This window comes from Arvicola amphibius, chromosome 18 (assembly GCF_903992535.2).
Source record: "Arvicola amphibius chromosome 18, mArvAmp1.2, whole genome shotgun sequence".
In the NCBI taxonomy this organism is placed as follows: Eukaryota; Metazoa; Chordata; class Mammalia; order Rodentia; family Cricetidae; genus Arvicola; species Arvicola amphibius.
Genome location: NC_052064.1, coordinates 20,721,949 through 20,731,675, shown reverse-complemented (window position 1 = coordinate 20,731,675; position 9,727 = coordinate 20,721,949). Strand labels below are relative to the sequence as shown.

Here is a 9,727-nt window from a genome sequence, read left to right as displayed (position 1 = left end):
TCTGACAGATTAAGTGAATGTCTATGACTTTCTCCCCCTACCCCAGGACTTCGGGGCATGGGGGTGGGTGTTCTTCTCCTGGTGACCTCCACTCGCATTGCCTCTTGGTTCTTTTAAGTCTTAATCTCCAGGCTGCTCATTCCTCAGCCCTCCTGGAGTACCCTTTCCCTCCCTCCCCCCCACCACACCACCCCCCCCCCGTCCTTTGTTCTGTGTGGAGTTTCTTTCGGTTGTTTGTTTTTACCTTGTTGAGATGGAACTCGGGTCCTTATGCATTCTAGACTGGGGCTCCCCCAGAGACACAGCCCCAGGCCTTTCACATTTCTATTTTATTATTTTATTTATAATTTATATTTATAATTTATATATAAAACAGAGTGCCGAAGCACTCTGTTTTAACCCTTCCCTATTCCCTATCTCACAGCAGGCGGCTCCCACGTTCTAGCTTTCCTTCCCGCGCTAGTTCCATCTCTGCCTCATACCGTACTTAACACTGCTGCTGTGGTGGCATGATGACTGTGACGTGGCCCAATTATACAATTTTTAAATCATTTGTCACCTTTAGTCACCACATTTATTGCTGTTTGCTGGAGGGAGTGGAAAGTAGCTGAAGGTCTAGGATGAGCCGATGGGGGCTGTCAGGCAGGAATATGGTCTGAGCGGGGCGGCTGCCAGGGCCACTGAACAGAGTGTGCCTTACCCTTCTGCCCGATGCCACCCTTTTCCCACATCCTGGTCCTTGTCAAAGGCATTTCTGCCGGGAAGGAGGAATGTATCTAGAACTCTAGACACCCATGTCCTCGTTCCATCCTTATTTTTTCCTGTGCTCCTGAAACTTCTGTATTACCTACTTTAAAAGCTTTCTGTAGCACGTGGAAGCTCACATGAGCCTTTAGCTTCTTCTCTTCTTCTTAATCCCACATCTCAGGTATTTGAAATTATCACGCTAGGGATATAGGATTGCTGCCTGAGTGGGTGGATGTTTGTGTTAATGAGATCCAGATCGGCTGTCTGTTGCGCTTGATGAAGGAGATAGACATCTTTTATTAACGTTTTCCACAAAGCGTTTACAACCTTTTTAGAAATGACACTCTTATTTTCAGCATTACCTGTACGGCTCTTAATTATTTTTGGGAAAACTAATTTATCGCGCTTGTCTTTCTCATGCACGCCACCTGGGAGGGGACGATGAAAAGTGTGAGCTCCCAGGCCTCAAATGACAGGGGATGTTCCCCAGGACTCGCGGGCACATTGGACACAATTTGCTTCTAGGTTTTACAAATATTTTAGATGTGGGATCCTTTGCTTCAACTCAATTTGGGATTCCAGTCTTCAGTCCATTACTAGTAGAGGAAGTATTGGTTTGGAACAGTTGTACCATTATGTAAAGAGACAGCTGATGTCTGTCTGGGGGGAAGAGAGAGTATCTTGCTATAGACCTTTCCATCCTACCTCTACTATAGAGTTACCTTGGGAGATTAAGGAATATCAGGCTTACTCTTGGGCTCTGATTTAATGGGTTCGAAGGAGGGACCCATCCTTCAGTATTTCATCAAATGTTGTCCAGGTGATTCCATTGTGAAGCAAGGGTTGAAAGTAACTGAGCTGAGGCAAAAATTTAATGAGTGTAGTAAATTGGAATAAAAAAGTAAAGCCAACATGTAACTGGTACCTTAACAGTACTCGATGTCCCTGGAGTAAGGAGCCTATAGGTAGCATAGTCCTCAGATGCTTAAGTTCCCTATATAAAATGGCATAGTGTTTGTATGTAACCTGTACACATAGTCTCATACACTGGAATAATCTTAAGGTAGCTTACAATAACTACCCGGATGTCAATGCTGTGTATTGGTGGCTGTGCTGAACTGCTCAGAAGCTAAGGACAAGGACAAAGTCTATGTGCCTTCAGTAAACAATTTCTTTTTCTTATTGTAGGATTGCACTATAGAGCCAGGCTGGAATGGACTTCCCCAGCCTCTCAAGGGCTAGAACGAGAGACAGAAGCCATAATGCTGGCTTTCAAGATACTTTTGATTTGTTGGTTGTTTCTTTTTTAGACTTTGGGTGCAAAGCCTGTGGGTTTGGAGGGTCAATTGTACATAGGCACCTCAGTATGATTTTCATGTTCTGTTAGATTAGCATGATAATATTGATGAATCCGTCCTGTTTGACCCTGTGATGTTTTCCTTTTCTTCTTTCCCTAACCTTCCTAATTATCTACCTTTGTCATACCTGAAATTCTTCATGTGCATACAAGATGGGGTGTGATAGCCCCAAGAGGGGGCATGATAGCCCTTGAATTTACAGGACTCTGGGTTCTTAAGTAAACTTTAGTTTGTCCTCCTCTCAGGTTGCTATTTGGTTGTTGAATCTTGGGATGATCAAGTAATGTTACTTTGAAATTACTGATGACTTCTGCTTGAGTAGGCATTGCGTGAGAAAGCGTTTATTTTATGAGCAGCTTATGGAGAAGAACCACACACAAAATTATGAAGCTATTCTGAAACTTACTTTCAGACTATGTGCACAGGTATATCTGAGATTTAACTGAGTATCTTCTGTAGCTATGGATGTTATTTTTAATAATATTACATTATGTGTATATGTGCCTGTTTGTATATATGTGCATGTGTGCATATTTAAGTGCCTATGTACCTGCATATGGGTGTGTATGCATGTGCATATAGGCAACCAAAATTGATTCCACGTGTCTTCTTTGGTGAGTCTCCTACTGTATTTATAGAGTTGGAGTCTGCATTTGAACCTGAAATTCACCAACTCCATCTGGTTTAGCCCGCCAGTTTGCCCATTGGATCCCCTGTCTGTGTCCAGCTGCCATACCCGCTTGCTTTGTATGTGGATTCTGGGGATCAAAATTCTAGGACTCAAGCTTGTGTGGCAAGTTCTTTATCCACTCAGCCATTTCTCTAGCCCTAGGTCATATTGTTAATAACTGATTGTCTATACGCAGACATCTGAAAATCTGAACCAAGTTGAACACTAACTTCTTCAAACATCTCCCATGAGGGATAGTCCACACACAATGCCTCTGGAGCTGCAGTAGCTACTAAAGCGGTTTTCTGCGTGCCATCACTTAGGGTCTTTAAGGTAATTCTGAGATCCATGCTTAAAATTGAATGAGAAAAAAAATACATTTTTTAGGTTCCTCTATGGTATGACTATCCCCGAGAACAAAGCAAGATTTCGGAATCTAGAATGGATGTTTACTTGGGGACATATGGGTACTTTCGAGTGGAGTCATCAGCAAATATTTTATTGCTGTATGGCAGCCTTTAGAACACCCACAGTAGTAGGCATTGAGTGTGGAGCTTCTTGGGTGCCCCCTGTGGTGTTACGTCTGTTTAACATATAAGGTAGAGCATCAGCCCTGTCCGTTACAGGCTGAACTGTGTAGTTAGGAATAGTGGAAGCCTTTATCTGTCTCTATTCTAATTGCACTGCTGTGTATGCATCGAACTCCGTGTCATCCCCTCTGAAATGTGGGTGACCTGGAGATGTGTACCTCAAAGATTTGACCATGACCCTGTCACACTATTAACACCAAGGACCCGACTTAGGGAAGATGTCTGTGTGTCCGTGTGTCCGTGAATAGTCCAGGTACATGTCAGTCCACACCTACATGAAACATTTAATTATTTGAAACATACTTTAAATATCACTTTATTAAAGTATCACAAAATATTAATAAATATGATGAAACCTAAGTAATAAAGAGAAATGTTAAAGATTTTATTTTTTGTGTGTGTACATGTGTTTGTGTGAATGTGTGCCATGTGTGTGATGTTGGCCTCGGAGGCCTGAAGAGTTAATCAGATCACCTGGAGCTGGAGTCACAGGCAATTGTGAGCAGCTGGGTGTGGCATTGAGAAGCAAACTTGAATCTTCTGGAAGTGCAGGAAGGACTCTTAGCTGCTGAGCTAACTTCCCAGCTCCTAAGAGACACCCTTTTATCACTATCTCACCTTGTGGGTGAGATCAGTGTCTATGTGGGAGGAATTTTTCTAAAGTCCAGAGCTAAAAGTAAATAAAACTCTATAGGACGAGCACCCATCTTTCTACCTACAGTCTTAAAGGGAGCATTTTGTGCAGTGTAAAGCTATGAGATTGTGAAGTTCTTGCAGATGGTTGATAGGTATCGTCATATACGGCAGTGCATGCGTTTAAATATGGTATTTTACCACGCAAGACACTAAAATCAAATGTGTGTATGTAAACCACCCAAGTACCCAAAATGGGACCTTATTTCATATTTCATGTTGTTACCAACCTCCATCACTTTTAAGTCTGACTTTGAAAACACCTCAGAGAATATGTATGTATAGTCACATGCATGAGCGCGCGTGCACGCATGCACACACACATACACACATACACACAAACAACACACACAGAAAAAAAACAGAATTAAAACATTTTATATTTTTCATGTATAGTTTACTTCTTTTGATGCTCTTGTTTTTTTCCATAGTATTTTCTGAGTTGTTTTTATTATGCAGCCATTGACTTTTGAAGCTATTTATGGCTATATGAAATTTGATGTTTATTATAAATAAGTCAAGAAAATAGTGTTTTCAAACGATTTTATGGTATGCACCCATTCTTAGAAATAGAAAGGGAAATAAGATGTAGTTACCAGGACCTACAAGACTGCTCAGGAATTAAAGTACTTGCTACCAAGCCTCATGCCATGAGTCCGATCCCCCTAGACCCACGTGCTGGAGGAGAAAACCAACTCTTCTGTAATTTGTCTTTCGACATGGACACGCCTGCTGTGGTACCTGTGTAGGAGCACATGCAGACACATACGTGCACTCAGGCATACATGTAAACACAAGACAAACTTTAGTTTTAAAATGTAGTTACCATGAAGGAGACTTTCAAAACACTGGTATTATCCAGCACCTGGACAGTAAGTGCCCATGAAACACTTGCTGATATGTGGAGCTTTCTGAGACTTTATAGATGAAATATCTTCTCCAGGTGAACCTCAGAGGCCAATTTATGGTGAGACAAACATCCTGAGATGCTGGCTTAGTCCCTGGCTTCTGGCCACAGAAAAGGTCTTTAACACAAAGATGTAAGGGTCAAACCTTATGCTTCCTTATCTGCAGGTTTCGAGTAGACAGCAGGCATCATACAAAGTGGTCCAGACAGACTAAGAGAAACAGACTTTGTTAGGGGCGTGTCGGCGGCAAATCTTCACTCTCCACTCTTTCCTGTAGCTTATTTTTCTTTTTCTTTTCTTTCTTTCTTTTTTTTTTTTTTTTTTTTTTGCCTGTCCTGGAACTAGCTCTTGTAGACCAGGCTGGCCTCGAACTCACAGAGATCCTCCTGCCTCTGCCTCCCGAGTGCTGGGATTAAAGGCGTGCAGCACCACCGCCCAGCCTTATTTTTCTTTTATAACACTTTCTCAAAGTTATATTTTTAAAAACTATTGTCATATGACCTGAGAAAAGTCATAGAAATACACTTCTAAAGCCATTCTGCTTGACCTTAGCCCTGGCAATAACTCTGCCAGAGTAGGGGCTGCATGACCCCAGCCCTTCCACCGTTTATAAAAATGTAATTCTGCGTGAGCGCCTAATTTGGGAGTGCTTTCTTAGAGGAAAATATACAACCTCACATGGATTTTAAACCTTTTTTTTTAAGTTGTTGGTCTAGAAATGGATGTAATTTTTTTTTCTTTTGAGAGTTTGTTGTATGATTCTACTTGGTTAGTTATAATCTACCCCATCTGGAAAAAAAAATACTTCTAAGTTTAATAATTTCTTGTAGTCCTTTTCTGAGCTCAGGCAATTGTAGATGCTTTTAGTTTGATACAGAGAGATGTTGGTGGAGGGAGGGCCTGCTTTTTGTCCCGGCCACCCGGCTAGCTTAAGCCCCCCAAATAATCACATAGAAACTGTATTCGTTTAAACACTGCCTGACCCATTTGTTCTAGCCTCTTATTGGCTAACTCTCCCATCTTGATTCAACCCATTTCTCATAATCTGTATGTCACCACAAGGTCGTGGCTTACCGGGAAAGATTCAGCATGTCTGACCAGGCAGTTCCATGGTGGTGGCTTTCTCTCCCTTCTTCCCAGCATTCAGTTCTGTTACTCTGCCTACCTAAGTGCTGCCCTATCAAAAGGCCAAGGCAGTTTCTTTATTCAGTCAATGAAAGCAACACATAGACAGAAGAACCTTCTACATCAGAAAGAGATGGAGAGAGATGCCAAAAGGAGTCTCATGAGCAGAGATCAGGGAGGCTCCTCTGATCTATGGCAGAACAGCCAATGAGTCAGATCACAGGAACTCTGCTTGTATCACTGATTTCTACAGATGCTGGAAACATACATAATGATGTTTACAGAGCACATCTGGATAGGTACTCTGCTAGGTGATAGTTGAGCTTGATTGTTGGTTTATTGGCAGTTTTTTTTTTCACTGATCCTTGCAGAACTCTGTTCTCACATATAGGAGGTGCAGCTGAGGCCTGGGGAAATCCTGTTTACTTTCCTAGGGGTGCATGGGTGGTAGCTAGAATTCATGCTCAGATACTTGTGTCTAGAAACTCTCTCCTAACCCACAATGCTCATCGCCTAGCACAGTGGGAAACCTAGACATTTGTCAAGGACTCGTGAACTTTGGTAAGGAATTTAAATTGCCAATTAAGTTAGAATTTTAACTTGTGTTTATGTGTGTGTGAGCTCACATGTGCATCGCTCTGGCTGCTGAGGAAGGACTGGTCACATGTGGGTCTACAGCAGCTTTTAGCTTCATTTATAGATAATGGGGGAAAAATCACAACTGCATATCAGAACCGTTTTGTTATTAGCTATAAAAGCTACAAAATGATTCGTAAAGAGGTAAAATTATGGTGCCTTCAGCAGGCTTAACTTGAGTATTTTACACCATATATATTAAAGCATAAATTTAACATCACTTACCACACAGAAAATACCAGGAACAGAGAAAGTGGACTGTCTGCTGTTGCTATAGGAACCATTTACTGTCTAAATCAATGCTGAAAATCACATCCATTATTGTCTTAGTCGGCTCCCCATCTACAGCTGCATCTCTCTGACAGATCTGAGCATTCAGAGACTGCTGAAAGCCTTCCAGCTAGCACATGTCTCAACCTAGTGTGGCTTTACATTACTCTGATTTAAAGAGCAGGGTTTACTCTCTGTCCCTGAGAGCATGTGAGTTATCTAGAGAGATCCTGGAGTGATCTAATTACTCAAAGTCATTTAGTGGTTTCATGTAACTTGGTCAAAGGAGGCCGTAAGAGCTGGTGCATGTTTGGGGTAAAGGCACAGAAATTAGGGTGATGGCAGGAGAGCTTGCTGCATAGCAACCGTAACAGTGGGCTATGAGTTTGGACTAGGAGTTGAGGGTGAAGAAGTCAGAGAGCAGAAGAGAGGCTTTGGCATCCTCCACTGACTTCTCTGTGTGTGTGTGGGGTGTGTGTGTATCTCTCCCTCATACACACATACACACATATACCCCCCCCTCTCTCTCTCATACACATACACACACCCACGCACGCACGCACGCAACCCCTTCTCTCTCATGCACGTGTGCGCACACACACACATACACACAAACACACCCGTCTTTGGACTATGAACTCTAAACCTAGCACAGCTTTTTCTTGTTTTTGTTTTTCTCATGCTCATCATGGGGCTTCCTTGTTTATCCCTCTTCCAAGAATCTGAGGCTCTCCCATGAGAAAGGAAGGCAGGCGTGGCCCTGGCTCAGCTCCCAGAGGGAAAGCAGCAGATGCTAATGTACTTTGTGGCTCTCCTTCAGGTTAGCAATTCGGTGTCTTCATTTTCAAGCAGAAAAGGCCATGGGCTGAAGAACCCAGATCTGCTGAGCTATTCAGGGAAGGTTCCATTTGGATGATGTAAGTTAAAGGGGGAAATCTGCCTCCACCCCCATGGTCCTCAGTGGCCTCAATGGTGAGAATGTAGTCCACATCTTTCAGAGGAGCCTGGTTAAAAGTGGGTGGCCACACCTCTTTCTGCGGTGAGGGACTGGACCGTGTAGCTCATCCTCAGTCATGGGACCATGCAAGCAAGGGCCGTGCCTGTCATCTGCTAGGCTCAGCTACACAGAACAGCTCCAAAATGCCTGAGATTGATTAATTTACTCAAACTGCCGCTCACTCCCTAGGCCTCAATTTCCTTCAATCATTGCTCTGATTATGGCATAGATATTCCTGAAAGACGTAATGTGATTCCTTTTGGTGGTAAATCACTGCTCATTTGGAAGTCTTCGGTGAGCCCATTGCCTAAAGAAGGGTGTGTGAGCATAAATGAAATTATCATCCGTGCCGCTGCCTGGCTTGCTCACACTGCAACATGTGCGCACTCTACAGTGCTCTGGGACTCACAAAGGCCGTGTTCGACCCAGTGAGACCATTTCCTCTCAGGCACCGTCATTATGGGCCCTTTCACGAAGCTCACAAAAGTCAGAGCAACGATCCTTTGATTACCCTGGACATGGGAGACACCCTGCTTTGTGTTCTGTCTTTGCTGTCTTGCAGGATAGCCTATATTATAAAGAACTCTCTGGATTCTCTTCTTGGTCACTGTGCACTGTGCTGTCTTTTTTGTTAAGAGGTGAGGCACTGCTGTTTAGTGGGACTGCATTTCTCTCACGCTGGGAAAGATGGGGAGATGTCGCTTGGGTATCCTGCTAGCTCCTCCCGCAAGGTGTGTTCTCGCTGTCCAGCTGTGTAGGTGTAGCAAAGGTGACCTCCCCACAGGCTCCTGACTTCTTGGTAGTGCCCAGGGTTCTAACATATTACACTGTCTGGTCATTGCTGCCGTAGAAAAGGCCCCCAGGGCAAGGGGCTTAGGAGACCTTGAAAGCTTCACCTGTGGTCCGGGATCCTCACAATTTCCAGTAGTTCCAGGCAGAGAGGGTGAGTCTGGAGACTGAGAGGCTTCTGGAAATTATCTTATTTAATCCTTCAGTCACCCCCTGAAAACCATTTACCTTTCTGGCCAAGTCTTCCCTGAGTGTGTCAGGTGGGCGGGGTTAGGTAGGGATGTTCCTATTTCTACAACTATTTCTGTCTCTTTCTGCCTGCACAATACCTTACATAATGAGTGGGATGAGCTAGGGGAGCATTTGCTGCAGCTGGTCCACAGTGCAGATGTGTATATATATATATATATATATATATATATATATATATATATATATATAGAGAGAGAGAGAGAGAGAGAGAGAGAGAGAGAGAGAGAGAGAGAGAGAAAGAGAGAGAGAGGGAGAGAGACTAAGGTCTCTTCCTGCTTCCCTCCTCTCCCTCATCCTCTTTCCCTAAATGCTAATGTGGGTGTTCCTCCGAGCATCCCTCTGGCAGCAGCTCCTCTCGAATCCCACGTCTATTGGGTTTCTCTGACTCTTCGACATCCAGAAACAAGGGGGCTCCCACTGATGCGTGATGTCAGGACTGCGGAGAATGGGAAGAGAAATCCCCATCTGATGAGTGGGTTTGTTGTTTTTGCTGCTGCTGTTGTTTTTCCCAGAGACCACTTCACCCTTTTCTCACATTTCCCCCGGCTTCTTTGGCCTGTCCTGGGACCCTGAACATGCCCGGTCCCTCCCTGCAGGGCTCCCCCTCTTCTGCTGCTTTCCCCCAGCTTTTCCAGACACTGACACATTGCCACTTCATCCTGAACACAGCCACTTCCTCCTTCTTTTCCAGG

The 9,727-nt window shown here is 43.8% G+C and overlaps 1 protein-coding gene across 1 annotated transcript in view; it reads left to right on the top strand.

The window, feature by feature from the left end:
* Positions 1-9,727, top strand: part of Ptprm (protein tyrosine phosphatase receptor type M) — a 670,047-nt gene that overhangs the window by 281,123 nt on the left and 379,197 nt on the right. The gene's annotated exons all lie outside the window — the stretch shown is intronic.